The 19,034-nt window shown below is 42.9% G+C and overlaps 1 protein-coding gene across 2 annotated transcripts in view; it reads right to left on the bottom strand.

Annotated features, from left to right (window-relative positions):
• LOC309568417 (sodium-dependent neutral amino acid transporter B(0)AT2-like) overlaps nucleotides 1-19,034 on the bottom strand; it is a 500,552-nt gene that overhangs the window by 179,400 nt on the left and 302,118 nt on the right. Inside the window, exon 1 of one of the 2 annotated variants that reach the window (XM_082274085.1) lies at nucleotides 4,219-4,313. The exons of the other annotated variant lie outside the window; for it this stretch is intronic. The gene's annotated coding sequence lies outside the window, so the exon portion shown is untranslated. Of the gene's footprint in view, nucleotides 1-4,218; nucleotides 4,314-19,034 lie in introns of those variants that run through there. 2 annotated transcript variants of the gene reach the window in all.

The raw sequence follows: 19,034 nt of genomic DNA, 5'->3' as shown, positions 1-19,034 counted from the left end.
AGTCTCCACTGGGGCATAGAACCTGGCCTCTGCTCAGACAGAGTATACACCATCCATGCTGAGGGGGGAGGCCTGTGCTCTGTCCTTTTCTTCATCCCGCACTCAGTAGGTCAGTGGTGGGGAGTTTTTATGTCTCTTTTTATGTCTCTTTGGGCATGTCAGAGGAGGACTGGGCATCAGAGCGGCCCAGGGGGCAATTTCCCCCCTGCCCCCTGGCCCAGTCCTCCCCTGATCTCAGACTATATAGTTGTTGGGGCATCTCAGTCGGCATGTGAATGCTGAAGATGCCACATCAAGGCCACTAGATGACACTATCGAGGAAATTAGTACGCTCCTCAGCTCCATCTGGTGGCCACAGTACAGTATTTTCCGCATTCACAAAATAAAATTGCAGAGAAAAAAGTCTGAAAACATGCAATTTTGCCCCATTCACACAGAACAAATTTACATGCAGTTTTGATAGATGAACAGTTATGAAAATCATTTTTATAAATATATCCCTTAGGCATTAGAGAGTTTTCCCTGTCCCCTTCAGTCTTGGTGTCAGAAATGCAAGAAATGGAGAACATTTTCTGACAGTATTTTAACATCTGTCTGTGTCTTCCTGTCTAAACCTCCCACATTCCCCCATTCTAATTCTTACAGTATACTAATGTTACAGCAAAATATCCCCAAAATGGTCATAGACAGGAATAAAAAAACCTCAGAGAAGTCAACCAAAAAATCAGAACAGTTTAAAAAGAATTTTGTGTTGATTAGCGGGACTGACTGACAGTTAATTTTGTATTTTTCAGTGTATTGCTCTATTTGGCACAGACTCCCGTGGGGGTCTTCAGTTGCCTTCGAGCAAGTCTGAACATCTGTGGCATCGTTATAACTAGGGATCGACCGATTATCCGTAAAGCCGATATATCGGGGGCCGATATGCACTTTCCCCAATATATCGGAATTGGCCCCGGAGGTTACTGATATTGCCGATATTTTGGGAAAGTGCTTGTACCGGAGTGATGCCTACAGCAAGAGGCATCACCCCGGTACCGGCGTCCATAGCCGACGGTCAGCTGTCTTGTAATGACAACCGATGCAGCTGAGAAGCCACTCAACTGTCATTACAAGGAGCGGGAGGGGACGTCCATCCCCTCCCGCCGCCTTCCGCGGCTCGCCTGGGTCTCCCGTCCCACCGGGAGACCCGGACAACCAGCCTGCATGGCCGCCGAAGAGAAGACCCGATTAAAGCAGCATTTGGCTCTGATCGAGTCTCCATGTAAAAACCTTAAAATGATGTCATGACATCATTTCCGGGTACTCTGCGCCAAATTAAAAAAAAAATTCAGCATTCAAAACAGCCAAACTTGGCATTTTGAATGCTTTTAAGTTCAAAGGAGGGGTTTGGGGTCTTTTAGACCCCCAGATCCCTCCACAAGAGTATCTGTCAAAAAAAAAAATACAAAAAAACGTTTTTTTTGATGTACGAAAATATCGGCCAATATTGGCCGATACCAATATGCGATGACCAAAATATCGGTATTGGTATCGGCAATAAAAAAATATATCGGTCGATCACTAGTTATTATAACCCCAATAGGGTTCGATAAATGCTTCGATAAATGCTTGATTTGTTTTTTGATCGATCTTTCCTAAAATAAATAATTTATCTATAGCCCACAGCCCATTCGATTGATATGACACACGCAGGAAATTGGATTTTAGCCGATAGTTGGAAGATATAATACAAGTTATCAATCGTATGTCTGTTTTCACCCTGCAATTTCATAATCTGATCAATTGCAATACGATCAGATTCATGACCAAAGCATCTCAGTGCTTCTGATCAATGCAAGACAATCAATACTTTTCTGCCATGGCCAATTTATTCAGTTTGATCAAATCTGATCTAAATCAGTCAGAAGGAAAACGATGTCCATTCAGTTGTTTGTTGATACAAAAATTTGAATTGAACCTCAATCGGAAAATAAAAACAAAAAGTGCGTATGGTCACCATAAAGAGAATGGTGTAAAAACTAATTTATACCCGCGCTTATGGATTAAAATAAATAAAAACCACCGAATAAATAAAGAAAAGTGTATAAAATGCTGTGCATAAAAAGTATATAAATATGAGTATAAAAAGAGCAGCTGCTGCAACACTAAGAAAAGCTTAGGAATATATAAAACACAAATTTAAGCAGCGCTAGCCCTCTATATTAATGTGATTAAATGAAATAAATAATTCTGTGTTGATCCTGGAAAAGAAAATATATATATATAGATACCTGAGTGACACTCTATTTTTATGTGAATGTTTAAATCACTATATAATTAAATAACAACTGTGTATCAAATATACTGCATAGTGATATTAAAGGTGCTGAAGATAAATATAAATATAAAGTGCTAAGAAATCGTGCCAAAGTCCATACAATGTGAATAATAATAGTCCTTAGGTGATCAAATAAAGGTGCTCCAGTGCCGATTAAAACAGTACAGTGCTCCAAGGTGAAAAAGGTGCCCCTCTTGGTTCGCTACTCACCACAACGCCAATATTAAAGAGCCTCAACTGTATTGCACATAAGCCTTGACACCAGGATAATCTCCTCCGTACGCCTTTCAATATAAGGGTCCGCTTGCGCATCCACCATTAGAATAGAAAGCAGAGGGCGTACATAGTGAAGTATGTGGATGAAAGTTTATTATTGCTCCATAGCCAAATACATACTTACATTAGGTAAGAGAAAAATGGGCATATACAGCGCAATGCCTCGTGGTTCCGCCGCTCGGCGTGCGTTCCACGGGCAGGAAGTGATAAACCGGAAGTGACGTGCCGCTCCGTGCGTGACAGGAAATACGTCAACGCGTTTCGCCGTAAGTTCCGGCGTTTTCAATAATAAACTTTCATCTACATACTTCACTATGTACGCCCTCTGCTTTCTATCCTAATGGTGGATGCGCAAGCGGACCCTTATATTGAAAGGCGTACGGAGGAGATTATCCTGGTGTCAAGGCTTATGTGCAATACAGTTGAGGCTCTTTAATATTGGCGTTGTGGTGAGTAGCGAACCAAGAGGGGCACCTTTTTCACCTTGGAGCACTGTACTGTTTTAATCGGCACTGGAGCACCTTTATTTGATCACCTAAGGACTACTATTATTCACATTGTATGGACTTTGGCACGATTTCTTAGCACTTTATATTTATATTTATCTTCAGCACCTTTAATATCACTATGCAGTATATTTGATACACAGTTGTTATTTAATTATATAGTGATTTAAACATTCACATAAAAATAGAGTGTCACTCAGGTATATATATATTTTTTTTTTTTCCAGGATCAACACAGAATTATTTATTTTATTTAATCACATTAATATAGAGGGCTAGCGCTGCTTAAATTTGTGTTTTATAAAGAGAATGGAGTTACCTCCTGGTAAGATTCCTCTCAATTTATTCATTGCTGTGCAGTTAAGTGCCGGTTCACACTTGTGCGATTGCGAACGTATGCGATTGCAATGCGAATTTGCAGTGCGAGTTTACCTTGCGTTTTTCAATAGTACCAGCTCGTATGTAATGAAAATTGATTGCGTTGATTATGTTAATTAAGCTCAGGAGGGGTGAAGCTGAGGGGAAAACTAAAACAAAAAAAAAGAATTCGCACATATCTGAACTGATAATGCGAGTCAAGACCGAATTACATTGCTGTCTATGGAGACTAAATTCGCAACGCAGCGCTGTTAACTCGCACAAGACCCTTTTCATCATCGCATTATATTCGCATCTGAATCTTAACGCATAGATGTAAACGACCGTCGCGAATACAATGTATTTTGGAAATACATGCGAATTTAGACTTTTCATAACGCATCGCATTCGCAATAAAATCGCACAAGTGTGAACCGGCACTTAATGTAAATGCCACAAGTGGAGCTCAGGTAGTTTGGAATTATTGGCAGAGGCAGAGTTGCCTTTCCTCAGTATACAGTATATGTATTTTTTATATCAAATAATTGATTGAATGACATTTTCGTGTTTTAAGCACTCAGCTACCCAACCCCAGAAACCCAAAGAAAACACACTGGATTTCTGCTCCAACAGAAATTTTTGCAGCGTAGAAATCCCAATAGTGGTTTTTCACCTTGAAAATTAAAAACCTATTTACTTATCATAATATTGTTTGACGACATGCAAACATTTTAAAATGATATATTATGTTGCACTTACTGTAAGTGCTTATGAGCTTGATGAGGGCAGATGTTGTGTCCTTTTTCAAAGACGTTTAGTTTATCTTCCTCAGTGTCCCACTCACATACGTAAGGCAGCAGCAAATGCAGCCAGATGTGCAGTACGCCACGTGGAAGTGTGTTGGCATTCCTTTCTCCACGCCCCTTGCTCCCTGCACACACCCACTCTCAAACCAAGAATTTTAACTCATATCGTACTGCTTGGTACTTTGTGATAGCAATACATGTTTTCATAGACTGGTAATTTAACTTGTGGAGGGGGGACACAGTAACCAAAGAGGGGGACACAGTAACCGAGGATAGGGATACAGTAACTAGAGAGGGGGACACAGTAAACGAGGAGGGGGACACAGTAAACGAGGAAGGGGACACAGTAAACACGGAGGGGGACACAGTAAACAAGGAGGGGGACACAGTAACCAGAGAGGGGGACACAGTAAGCAGAGAGGGGAACACAGTGAACGAGGAGGGGGACAGAGTAACCAAAGAGGGGGACAGAGTAACCAAGGAGGGGGACAGAGTAACCCAGGAGGGGGACACAGTAACCAAGGAGGGGGACACAGTAACCAAGGAGGGGGACACAGTAACCAAGGAGGGGGACACAGAATATGAGGAAGGGGACAGAGTAACCAAAGTGGGGGAAAGAGTAACCAAATAGGGGGACACAGTAGCCAAAGAGGGGGGCACAGTAACCGAGAAAGAGGACACAGTAACCAAAGTGGGGTACACATTAACTGAGGAGGGGGACAGAGTAACCAAAGAGGGATACACAGTAACCAAAGTGGGGGGACACAGTAACCGAGAAGAGGGACACAGTAACTGAGAAGGGGGACATAGTAACCAAGGAGGGTGACACAGTAATGGAGGATAGGGACACAGTAACCAAGGAGGGGGACACAATAACCGAGGATGGGGGCACAATAACTGAGGAGGGGGACACAGTAACCGAGGAGGGGGACACAGTAACTGAGGAGGGGGACACAGTAACTGAGAAGGGGAACATAGTAACCGAGGAGGAGGACACAGTAATCAGGATGGGGGTGGCAGGTAATAAGGATATACACCTGGAGGAGTGGTAGGGGGGTTGTAAGAGGATATGTGCTGGGGGGTGCTTTGGGATGGAAGGTAACTTGTGCTTAGGAGAGGGGGTGGTATTCGAAATACCCCCCTCCTTCACCTTCTAGCATTAGTTCTCTCCCCTCCCAAAGCATTACCCAGCAGATATTCTCTTACCCCCCCCAATCAAAAATATGCCGCCTGCCACAGAGGGAGCAATCGCAGCGTTTGGAACTCTGGCACCCTGTAAGAGCTCCGGGGCAAGTGCCTAGGGTGCCCACTTTGGCGCAACCCTGTCAGGCAAGTTAATGAAGCCAAGTGCCAGAACTTGCTCTGGCACTGACCTCCAGAACCTCCTTAATTCCCAGGACACCAGGATTTTTTTAAAACCTTGGGATGGTCCCGCCAAAACCTATACAGTTAGGAGATATGCATTTGTACTAGAAGATGGGAAGATGGGAGAGGATTTGTGTTTGGGGAGAGTTTGTACTGGGAGGGGTATTTATGATAGATCTATGTGAAGGACTTGTGTTGGTGGGGGGGTATTTGGGGGAAGGGGGATTTGTGATTGTGATTGAGAAGATCGGGGGGGGGGCGGGGGAGTTGTGCCAGGATGGAGGGGTATTGTACTGGGAAGGGGAATTTGGGGGGGGGGGGGTTAAAATAATTTTTCCCGGAGAGGTTTTGTTCCAGGATGGAGGGGAGGTTGTGCTGGAAGGGGGAATTTGGGGCAGAGGAGCTGTGCTGGGAGGGGGATTTGGTTGAAGGAGGATTTGTGCTGGGGAATTAGGAAATGGGAATAGGGTGGGTGAGGATTTGGAAGAGGATTTGTTCTGGGAGGGGAAGATTGTTAGGGGAGAAGGAGAATTTGTGATGGGAGGGGGAAATGAGGGCGGTGGAGAAAGGGAAGAAGAGGGATTTAAGGAAAATGGAGAAGGACTTGAGGTATAACCCCCCCAGGAGAGTAAAGAGCCCCAGGATCAATGGGAAGAGCCTTGGGCTCAGAGAGGCAAGGGGGCCCTTCATGATTTTCTGCACGGGGGACTTGGAGGTTTTAGTAACACCTCTGGCTAAAAGTAATAAAAGTTTGCTTTTGGGTTTAAGGCTCGATTCACATGTATGCAGTTTATAATTAGTGCGTTCTACAGTCCATTTGCTGTGCGTTTTGCACTTTTTTGCACATTTTACTGACATTTTGCCACGATTTGTAGTTTGTGTTTTATTATGCTTTTTTTGCTTCTAACTAGACAGAGGGTGCATTACCCTGAGCACCCAAAGCCACTGGTGTTAAAGCGGAGTTCCAGTGATTTTTAAGTTTATTAAAAGTCAGCAGCTACAAAAAGTGTAGCTGCTGATGTTTAATAAACACATACTCACCTGTCCCAAGGTCCAGCGATCCGGCCACCCGAAGCCTCGCTCCTCTCTCTTGCCTCTCCCCAGTGCCAGCATCACAAGTGTGGGCACCGGGCGTTGACAGCTTGCGGCTTGACAGCCGGATGCACACTGCAGATGCGCGAATCACGTTGCGCTTCCTTAGTGGCCGGGCAATCTTCTGGGACCTGCGACCTGTCCCTGAAGATTGCAGGGAAGGGTGGGAGAAGAAAATCCACTCAAGCTGCCAAGGCAGCCCGAGCGGAGGTGGGAGTGGGTACCTGTCAAAACTAGGTACCTGCTCCCCCCCCCAAAAAAAAAATGACATGCCAATTGCGGCACGTAAGGGGGTGTGGAGTGCCTGAAGTGGAAGTCCCACTTTAGGGTTTAACTCCACTTTAAAACATAACTTTTATTCAAATTATATAAAATGTGTCTTAAATGTGTATATATATATATATATATATATATATATATATACTGTATATATATATATATATATATATATATACAGTGCCTTGCGAAAATATTCGGCCCCCTTGAACTTTGCAACCTTTTGCCACATTTCAGGCTTCAAACATACAGATATATAACTGTAATTTTTTGTGAAGAATCAACAACAAGTGGGACACAATCATGAAGTGGAACGAAATTTATTGGATATTTCAAACTTTGTTAACAAATAAAAAACTGAAAAATTGGGCGTGCAAAATTATTCAGCCCCTTTACTTTCAGTGCAGCAAACTCTCTCCAGAAGTTCAGTGAGGATCTCTGAATGATCCAATGTTGATCTAAATGACTAATGATGATAAATAGAATCCACCTGTGTGTAATCAAGTCTCCATATAAATGCACCTGCGCTGTGATAGTCTCAGAGGTCCGTTTATAGAGCAGAGAGCATCATGAAGAACAAGGAACACACCAGGCAGGTTTGAGATACTGTTGTGGAGAAGTTTAAAGCCGGATTTGGATACAAAAAGATTTCCCAAGCTTTAAACATCCCAAGGAGCACTGTACAAGCGATAATATTGAAATGGAAGGAGTATCAGAACACTGCAAATCTACGAAGACCGGGCCGTCCCTCTAAACTTTCAGCTCATACAAGGAGAAGACTGATCAGAGATGCAGCCAAGAGGCCCATGATCACTCTGGATGAACTGCAGAGATCTACAGCTGAGGTGGGAGACTCTGTCCATAGGACAACAACAATCAGTCGTTTACTGCACAAATCTGGCCTTTATGGAAGAGTGGCAAGAAGAAAGACATTTCTTAAAGATATCCATAAAAAGTGTTGTTTAAAGTTTGCCACAAGCCACCTGGGAGACACACCAAACATGAGGAAGAAGGTGCTCTGCTCAGATTAAACCAAAATTGAACTTTTTGGCAACAATGCAAAATGTTATGTTTGGTGTAAAAGCAACACAGCTCATCACCCTGAACACACCATCCCCACTGTCAAACATGGTGGTGGCAGCATCATGGTTTGGGCCTGCTTTTCTTCAGCAGGGACAGGGAAGATGGATAAAATTAATGGGAAGATGGATGGAGCCAAATACAGGAACTTTTTGGAAGAAAACCCAATGGAGTCTGCAAAAGACTTGAGACTGGGACGGAGATTTGTCTTCCAACAAGACAATGATCCAAAACATAAAGCAAAATCTACAATGGAATGGTTCACAAATAAACATATCCAGGTGTTAGAATGGCCAAGTCAAAGTCCAGACCTGAATCCAACGAGAATCTGTGGAAAGAACTGAAAACTGCTGTTCACAAACGCTCTCCATCCAACCTCACTGAGCTCGAGCTGTTTTGCAAGGAGGAATGGGCAAAAATTTCGGTCTCTCGATGTGCAAAACTGATAGAGACATACCCCAAGCGACTTACAGCTGTAATCGCAGCAAAAGGTGGCGCTACAAAGTATTAGCTTAAGGGGGCTGAATAATTTTGCACGCCCAATTTATTAAGTTTTTTATTTGTTAAAAAAGTTTGAAATATCCAATAAATTTCGTTCCACTTCATTATTGTGTCCCACTTGTTGTTGATTCTTCACAAAAAATTACAGTTATATATCTGTATGTTTGAAGCCTGAAATGTGGCTAAAGGTTGAAAAGTTCAAGGGGGCCGAATACTTTCGCAAAGCACTGTGTATATATATATATATATATATATATATATATATATATATATATATATTCATAAAGGAAGGATTCATGTTTATTGATTGGCAGATGACATTGGCAGTGAACTGGTGAGTACAATAATACAAGAAAGGGAAACCCTCCTTACTAATTGTATATAAAATACATACTGTAACTCCCAGCCCCAATAATTAGGAAAGCCAAACTGCTCTGGTGTCCACTGGATAACACTGCACCTATCAGGCTCTGTGAGAATTTGACAGGCATCTATGATAAGAACCCCTCCTGGGTATACTGAGGAAAGCCCCTATTAATAATAAACTCAGTCCTGACCAATACCTATAAAGATTGGCTGGTCTTCTACTGGAAAGACATGCTGGTCCTAACAGGTACATATAATAAGAGCTCCTCCTGGGTATACTGGTCATATAGCTCCAATATTATAAGGGTTCCTCATAGACGAACTAATGCTGAGAGTGCCTATTAAAATTCCTGCCTGTACCAAACTAGAGCTGTACTATCTCAAATAACTGGAAATGGGCCTCCAGCTAAAAATGTCACTGCTGCTAGTAAATCTTTTGATATGTTTTAATACCAGCGGTCTTTGGTGCACAGGGTAACGCACCATCCGACTAGTTAGAAGTATTTGATTGCCAATACTGTATAGGTATTTTCTTAGTACTGAAAGCATTGGTCTGTAGCATTTTTTTTTTTGGCCAATTCTTTGTTGGGCAAATTGCGAAATTACGGCAAAATTACAGTAAAATTGGTGCAAAAAAACGCACTACATGCTTTTCTACAGCTTCTCTATTGAAGTTTATGGAGCCAAAAAAGCAAAAAAAAGCACATTTTTGAGTTGTAAAAAGTCCCGACCCCTTCCAAAAAACGCAGCAGCTGAAAAAAGGATAGATGTGAACGTGTCCCATAGGAAACCATGTTAGATTAACTGTAGTGTGCTTCTGCAAAAGGCAAAAAGCACCATAAAACTCATAGGTGTGAACGGAGCCTAATACCACTTAAAGCTGGCCATATACTGATCAGTAGACATGGGCTGAACAGCCTCCTCCGGTTCGGTTCATGCCAGAACGCTCGAACATTGCGAAAGTTCGGAGTCAAATAACGGACCCCACTGAAGTCTATGGGACCCAAACTGAAAAAAACAAAAGTTCCATTTTGAGGGCTTAGATGCAAGTTATTGGGCGTACAAAGGGTATGGGAGTCCAGGTACTGCCCAGGGGAACATGTATCAATGAAAAAAAAGTTTAGAAAAAACATCATTTTGAAATAGGCAGGGATTTACTGATGCTTAAACTGAAACAATAAAAAGGAAAAATTCCTTTAAATATAGTGCCTGGGGGGTCCCCTTAGTCTGCCTATAAAGTGGTGCACCTGTACCATGTATGGAACCTGCTGCAGAAAAAATGACATTTATAAAGGCAAAAAAAGACATTTTCCCTGCAAGCTATCTTCATTTCATAAACAATGGCTTAAGGAGCCAGTCTGTATAATGAGGCCACAATTTAGTGCGCTCGGAAGAAGATTAGAGATTTTTTTTGATAAATACTGGTGTCTGTGTCGACTTTGGATAGAAGTAACAGGTGCAGAAAAATTGGGCTTTGGGTTTCAGTGGTGCCTTTCTAACTGTAACCCTATAGACGTACTGTCACAGATCAGCTGCGGAGCTGATCTGTGTCTTACTGGTTGCATACGTTTTTTACCTTTTGATGCTGTAGGTCTGCTGGCATCTGTGGTTCCACAAGCTTGTGCCCTGCTCTTGCTGCACTGACTTAGCAGCTATAGGCGTTGGCCGCATCATCTTCCTGCTACTTCCTGTCCAGCCTCCCATGTGTCTCCTTATTTAAATCCCATTTTGACCAGTTTCTGGTTGCTTGAGCAACACTTGTTCCTGAGCCCCTTTTGTTCATTCCTATCTGACTTCTCGTGGACTGATCTCTTGTGTACCGACTCGGCTAGTTCTCCTGATTAGGTTTGTCTGCTGCCTACCCAGACCTTGGCTTGTTTTCTGAATCTCCTTTTGCTCCATCCATCTGTGCCTGCACTGTGTCTTTGGGAACTCTCCCAGCGAGCGGGGTGAACCTGGGGGTCTTGACCTGGGGTCAGCACGCAGCTAAGTCCATACTCCCGTGAGGGGGTCCCTGGCAGATAACCGGCTGGCCCTTGGATTCCACGCCCAGGGGAATCCTGTGTCACTTGCTTGCCTGTGGGCTCACACCCATAGAATCGTGACAGGTACGCTTGATGAAAGCAAGAATTGGCCTTGTTGTCAAAAATGTATATGCCCCGGTCAAACAGTGGTGAAAAAAATGGAATTGGGTGTTGGTGGTGGACAAGGAGGCAGAATAAGCAGCTCTGGCAGCTGCGGTGGACTGTACACTAGTCTCTGCTTGGGTGATAGAGGATGAGGAGGCTGAGAATGGTTTAATAAGCCAGTCCACCACTTCCTCTGCATGCCATGACTGGATAGCACGGGCAACATCTCTAAACAGAGGCATTGGTGCCCTGCCTGAGGATGGACCATGTCTACCTTTTCCTGTGGACACATATGCTGCTGGTCCCCTTACAGTGCCATGGGAATGTCTGCCTCTCCTTGTGGGCCTCACAGACATTATGGAGGGGGGTGGCGCTTATTGCCGAAATGTAAGAGATGGGGAAATTTGTACTTGTATGCACTTTAATCTATGGAAAGTGGTGTTTGGTGCACTTTAACTTGATTACTCACTACACAGAAACACGCCACTGACACACTACAATATACTACAGTAAAATTGCATTGACCCACTTCAATATACTGCAGTAAAAGTGCACTGACGCACTTTAATATACTGCAGTAAAATGCACTAACGCACTTCAATATACTCCTGTAAAAGTGCACTAACACACTTCAATATACTGCAAAAAAAGTTCACTAACACACTTCAGCATATTGCCGTAAAAGTGCACTAATATACAGCAGTAAAAGTGCAGTAACGCACCGCAATATACTGCAGTAATGTGCACTAATGCACTTCAATATACTACAGCAACCTGTTCTACCGCACTTCAATATACTGCAGTAAACGTGCACTAACGCACTTCAATACACTGCAGAAAATGTGCACTAATGCAATTCAATACACTGCAGTAAACGTGCACTAACACACTTCAATGTACTGCAGTAAAAGTGCACTAATGCAATTCAATATACTGCAGTAAAAGTGCCCTGGCGCACTACTATACTGCAAAAAATTGCCCTGACACTCTACACTGACAAACTTCTATATGCTGCAGGTAACCTGCACTGAAAAGTAACTGACACTAAAGTAAAAATGAATGTTCGCACTATGCTCACACTGCATTATCACTATATTCACACTACACTGATACATTACACTCACAATAGAATCACCATAGCACACTATAGCCCACTCGCTAGTAGCAATGAACAGAGCCCTGTTCTATCTATTTATACTCCAATATCACACTGCAAATGGCTGCTCTCGAAGGGAAGCTTTTATAGTGAGGGGTTGGTCTATGAGCAATGAGCCATGATTAGGCAGTCATCTTTAATTTCTCTAATCATGACAATGCTCTGTGCCCTGATTTGGCAAATCTTTCATTGCTTCAGCCAATCAGGGCTTCCAATGCACTGTGCGGCGCTACTGATCAGTCCCTTCATGACCAGACAAATTTTGAACAGTGTATGAGCTTGACTTCTGTTGAAGGGACATGTTGAACATTTTTTCATCTATCAGTAGCTGCTTAGTCAGTATTAAAGCTTCATTCACACCAATGCATGCTGCTTTTGAGCTTTTTTTTTTAGGCAAATTTGTTTGTTAGGCAAATTTAAAATCGCACATTGTGGCAACATTGCGATAAAAAGCGCACTACATGCTTTTCTGCAGCTTTTTCATTGAAGTCTATTAAACCAAAGTTTTGCATTTAAAAAAGTCCCTGACCCTTTCCAAAAGTGCAGAGGCACAGAAATGCATTGATGTGAACGTGTGTCTTAGAAACCTATGTTAAAAGAAATGTCCTGTGTTTCTGCAAAAAGCATTTGGGAATTGAGCCTTTTACTGCTTTGACTGGTAAAAGTTGCAGCTACAACAGATAAAAAAAACGATAGCCTGATGTTGGTAAGAAAATTGGAGCCAAAGTAGATATAACAGGCCAGTGACAATGCAGTTTGCAGGTATTGTGTATATGCTCCTTTTTTTTATTACAGCACCACACTGCAACATCTCAAAAGGTTAAACGAAAATGCTCCTTGGTTTTTCGTTTGCCTGTCATTGTTAGTAGGGATGATCGAACAGTTCGGGTCGACCATCGGTTCGGCCCGAACATTGGGTGTTCGAGGTTCGGCCGAATTTAGAACTTTTTGCCCAAAAAGTTCGGAATTCGGCAACCAGAACCACCCAAAATGCAATGCTTCAGGAAATGGGCTTTAAAAGCCCGTGATTGGACCAGAACCATTAGCAAAAGCCAATTGAGGGGGCAGGAGAATGCTAGGAATGTGATTGGAGTGACTAGGGGGTCCCTAGACCAATCATTAGTGAATACGCCCCCCAGTATATAAGATCGCCCCCGCCATATTCCTAGCATTGTTATACTGGACATGGAAGAGAGTGGAAGCAGTTCTGTTAATTTTACTTTAAAAGTGTCATTTAGCTATTTTTAGTGTGAGGAAAGGGATATTTAGTGTAGTTAGAGTGCTCCTTTACACTTAAGTTAGCTTCAAAAATTTAGTTTCTGTAGGGAAAGTGTTAAGTGTAAGGGGACCGTAGTGTAGGGTTAACTGGCAGTGACTGCTATGGCAGGGTGACAAAACCCTTCCATAGCAGGGTGACCGCTATAGAGAAATGATCATTTCTCTGAATTGCTTCGGCACACCCATATGGCTTCTCACCAGCCAAGCATTTTTTATGCTGCAGGGGCTGCCACTGCCAGTGCTTTTTTGAGGACATGTTTGATGTCAGACATGACATCTGAACATGTGTATAGGGGGTATATATACACATATATGTCTGAATATATACCCCTAGACATATATAGGTGTGATAGTAGCAGAAATAAATGCTTGCGCTAATGAAATAATTTACAGTAATATATTTCTGCTACTATCACACCTATATATGTCTAGGGGTATATATTCAGACATATATGTGTATATATACCCCCTATACACATGTTCAGATGTTTTGCCTGCCTCAAAAGAACCCAAAAAAATGCCAAAAAAACGCTAGCGTCAAAAAAAATGCCCAGGTGTGTTTTTGCTGGCATTTTTTGGGGGGTTTTGGAGGCAGGCAAAACATCTGAACTTGTGTATAGTGGTGTACATACACACATCCATATATTTATATACACACCTAGACATATATAGGTGTGATAGTAGCAGAAATATATGCTTGCGCTAATGAAATAATTTACAGTAATATATTTCTGCTACTATCACGCCTATATATGTCTAGGTGTGTATATAAATATATGTATGTGTGTATATATACCACTATACACAAGTTCAGATGTTTTGCCTGCCTCAAAAGAACCCAAAAAAATGCCAAAAAAACGCTAGCATCAAAAAAAAAAAAATGCCCAGGTGTGTTTTTGCTGGCATTTTTTGGGGGGTTTTGGAGGCAGGCAAAACATCTAAACTTGTGCACAGTACCACTATACACAAGTTCACATGTTTTTCCTGACTGCAAAGAACCCAAAAAATGCCTGCTTTGAAACTGGCAAGGTGTGAAAACCGAGGAGAGAAGCTAACCCCCTGAGCTGAAAGTTTTCTAATACATGCAAGCCTTTTTTTTTCTGGTTCTGGACATGCTACAGAGCTGAAACTTCACAGGTACACATTTTAGACCCTCCAGACACAAAATCACACAAAAAAAATTCTTAAAAATTGTCATTTTTGATAAAAAAGCCAATTATTGAAAAAAATAAAAAGAAGAGATTTTTTGATTTTTTGGGGGGTCTAAAAAGTGTACATGTGAAGTTTCAGCTCTGTAGCATGTCCAGAACCATAAAAAAAAAAGATTGTTTGTATTAGATAACTTTCAGATCACCAATATGGCTTCTCGGTTTTCACACCTTGCCGGTTTAATAGAAGGCATTTTTTTGGGTTCTTTGCAGTCAGGAAAAACATCTGAACTTGTGTATAGTGGTACTGTGCACAAGTTCTGATGTTTTGCCTGCCTCCAAAAACCCCCAAAAAATGCCAGCAAAAACACACCTAGGCATTTTTTTTTTGACGCTAGCGTTTTTTTGGCATTTTTTGGGGTTCTTTTGAGGCAGGCAAAACATCTGAACTTATGTATAGTGGTATATATACACACATAATTATATGTTTATAGACACCTAGCCATATATAGGTGTGATAGTAGCAGAAATATATTACTGTAAATGATTTCATTAGCGCAAGCATATATTTCTGCTACTATCACACCTATATATGTCTAGGTGTGTATATAAATATATGTATGTGTGTATATACACCACTATACACAAGTTCAGATGTTTTGCCTGCCTCAAAAGAACCCCAAAAAATGCCAAAAAAACGCTAGCGTCAAAAAAAAAAATGCCCAGGTGTGTTTTTGCTGGCATTTTTTGGGGGTTTTTGGAGGCAGGCAAAACATCAGAACTTGTGCACAGTACCACTATACACAAGTTCAGATGTTTTTCCTGACTGCAAAGAACCCAAAAAAATGCCTTCTATTAAACCGGCAAGGTGTGAAAACCGAGAAGCCATATTGGTGATCTGAAAGTTTTCTAATACAAACAATCTTTTTTTTTTATGGTTCTGGACATGCTACAGAGCTGAAACTTCACATGTACACTTTTTAGACCCCCCAGATCTGAAATCCAAAGTAAAAATAAAAAAAAATCTCTTTTTTTTTTTATTTTTTCAATAATTGGCTTTTTTTATCAAAAATGACAATTTTTAAGAACTTTTTTTGTGTGATTTTGTGTCTGGGGGGTCTAAAAGGTGTACCTGTGAAGTTTCAGCTCTGTAGCATGTCCAGATCCAGAAAAAAAGATCATATAGGTGTTAAAGGAGGGTCCCACATCCCTGTTCTACTGAAAAATTATCTTTTTTTTCATGGTTCTGGACATGCTACAGAGCTGAAACTTCACATGCACACCTTTTAGACCCCCAGATACTAAATCCAAAGTCAAAATCAAAAAATCTCTCTTTTTTTTTTTTTTTCAATAATTGGCTTTTTTATCAAAAATGACAATTTTTAAGAACTTTTTTTTGTGTGATTAATAGTTAATGGGGCATGACCCAGAACCCTAGGCACTTTTTAGGGGCATTTATTGGGTTTTAGGGCTTAAAAATTGTGTTTTTTGATTACCGAAGTTCGGGTCCCATTGATTTCAATGGGGTTCTGAAATCCGGGCCGAACTTTCGGGAAGTTCGGATGTTCTGGCCGAACCGAACTTTTCAAAAGTTCGATCATCCTTAATTGTTTGTACTTTTTTTGGAAATGAATAGAATGCTTAAGTTTTTTTTATGTAGCATTGTCCCTATAGGGCTTGCTATGTGATGACTTCTTGGGTCTCCTCTAATTACCTGCAGACAGTCACTAAGGGACATTTGACACATTCATCCTTACTCCCAGTTGCTCGTTACTCGAACAGTCCAGGGGATTTGGTTTTATTTTTAATTTAGAACTTGGGTTGGAGAAGGAAATTGTGGGATACTCCAACTTTAACTATTCACAGTAGATGAGGACAACTCTCACTTGGCCTCACTAGGTTATTTATGGAAACAGACACACTGCTTTACCCATACTGCCACTTGTATGGAAGAATTAAGTTCTTTTGCTCTCCATAGCAGTAGACTTGATGCAACTACATTAACTTCAAAATACCCTCTAGCATCCCCTTGACTGACACCCGTCCACTGACTCTTCTGGCAGAAGAAGTGGCCCTTTCAGGACATGCCCCACGACACAGATCTGTACCCACTGTAGGCAGAATCAGATCCTCTCCAGTGTCTCCCTTCCAGTCAGTTCTGCAGGACCTCTGAGTTCAGTGTTTCTCGGATTCTCAGGCCCTCAGGTCAACCTCTTGGACTGCATGGCAGTTTCTACACCTCCTTCCGGGTTTCTGGTATCCACCTGAAAGACCCCGGCAGGCCCTTGGCATTTATACAGTCACCCGGCATGCACTGAAGCACTTTCCTCTGCCAATCACCAGGGTTTTAACAAATGCCTGTGCACTCACTTGCCAGGTTTCCTCTTAATGTCCAATATGCCTCCCTATTGGACCAGTGTGAAACATTTTAGACAAGCTGAGCTGCACCTAAGCACCATGAGCAGACTTCACTAATGGATGCTGCTCCCTGATAGGCAGAGAGAAGCATAAATTTACCTGGCAATCTCTCTGGTAAGCAGAAAGATCCAAAAATGATACTCTCTCTCTAGCACCTACCAAGGAGGGTGCTACCTTTATGCTATGTTAATAGGGTGGTGAACACGTGGTGCTTTGTTACACAATAGTTACTGCACAGATTGTGGTGGATGTGCACTGCAAACAAAAAGGCAGCTCAAAGAACAGTTGGTCAATAGGGTTGAGCGGACACCTAGATGTCCGTGTTCGACGGGTTCGGCCGAACTTTAAAAAAAAGTCCGGGTCCGTGTCCCGGACTTTTACCGAACTTTTCCCGGACACCGAACCCCATTGAAGTCAATGGGGACCCGAACTTTAAGGCACTAAAATGGCTCTAAAACAACAAAGGAAAGGGCTAGAGTGCTGCAAATGGCAGCAAAACGTAATTAAGAGCATGGCAAGTGCTCTGCAAACAAATGTGGATAGGGAAATAACTTAAAACAACAAAAAAAACAGAAAAATAAAACAATGTTCTTCTTCATCTCTGAAGGACGAGGCCCATATGGAGTAGGAGGGAGGTTGAGGTGGTGGTGGATGTGGCGGTGACATAGGCATGCGCACAGGGTGTGCCGGGTGTGCCTGGGCACACCCTAATCACCTAGGGCACATAGCATTGCCAGTGAGGAGATGGGAAAGATCTCCCTCGGACCTGCTCTGCTCTATTTCTCTTTGCCTACAGGTACATGGCCCCGATACATTACTCTCCCTGCTGGCAAACACATGCATGTGTATTTCAACTTTGGGGTGCACACCTTAATGCAATAGGCTGCGCACACCTATGGGCGGTGTAGGTGGAAGCGGCGGTGGAGGAGGACCAGGGCCGGATTAAGAGCATCATGGGCTTGGTGCTGAGGATTTTGAAGGGCCTTAAGGGCCGTGCCTTGCCATGCACCCAGAGGAGGAAGGGTGCAGCCATGCATGCCTAATTCAACATGGGATGCTGTCTCTGAAGCCCATAAACACATCCATGCATCGGCAACTGTCCCTCCTTGTCCGGCCTTCGCGCTGTGTGGGGAGGTTCTGAGGGTGCTGCCTGGGGAAGCGAGCATAGAAGCCAGACTTCTGTGTTTACAAGTGACAGAAGAGCGGTAACAGTGAATATGGCCAACCCGGGGCCTATATAAAAGGTAGGGGCCTGGAGCTGCAGCTCCAATAGTCCCTACGTTAATCTGGCCCTGAGGAGGAGGACGAGGTAGCCAACACTGCTTCTTTTCACAAATTTTAAATGAGGGTACACCCCAAAAGAGTGAGAAAGAGCAAAAATGGAACAATGGGTGGGTAAGGTCGGTATCCATTGCTATTCTGCACAAGGTACGGAAAAGTCCCGTGGGATCAATGCCTGGTTCATTTTAATGAACGTGAGCTTGTCCACATTGTCTCTGGACAGGCGGCTGCGCTTGTCTGTTATAACGCCCCCAGCCGTGCTAAATACCCGTTCAGATAATACACTGGCTGCAGGGCACGCCAGCACCTCCAAGGCGTAAAGGGCAAGCTCAGGCCATGTGCCCAATTTGGAGACCCAGAAGTTGAAGGGGGCAGACCCCTCATTCACTACATGTAGGCGTGTGCACACATACTGCTCCACCATGTTGGTAAAATGCTGCCTCCTGCTAAGACGTTCCATCTGAGCTGCTGGTGCTGCTGTTTGTTGTGGCGTGCTGACAAAGCTTTTCCACATTTCGGCCATGCTAACCCTGCCTTCTGAGGTGCTGGCGGTGCCCTGGTTGCGTTGGCGACCTCCTCCTCCTCCTTCTCCTCCTCTGCCTTGTGCTTCCACTGCGGCCCCGCTGTCAGATGGGAATGCCAGCAGCATGGCGTCTACCAGCGTGCGCTTGTACTCGCA

Source organism: Pelophylax lessonae (genome assembly GCF_965119305.1).
Source record: "Pelophylax lessonae genome assembly, chromosome: 12".
In the NCBI taxonomy this organism is placed as follows: Eukaryota; Metazoa; Chordata; class Amphibia; order Anura; family Ranidae; genus Pelophylax; species Pelophylax lessonae.
Note: the sequence above shows the minus strand (reverse complement) of the source record. Positions and strands in the feature narration are given on the sequence as shown.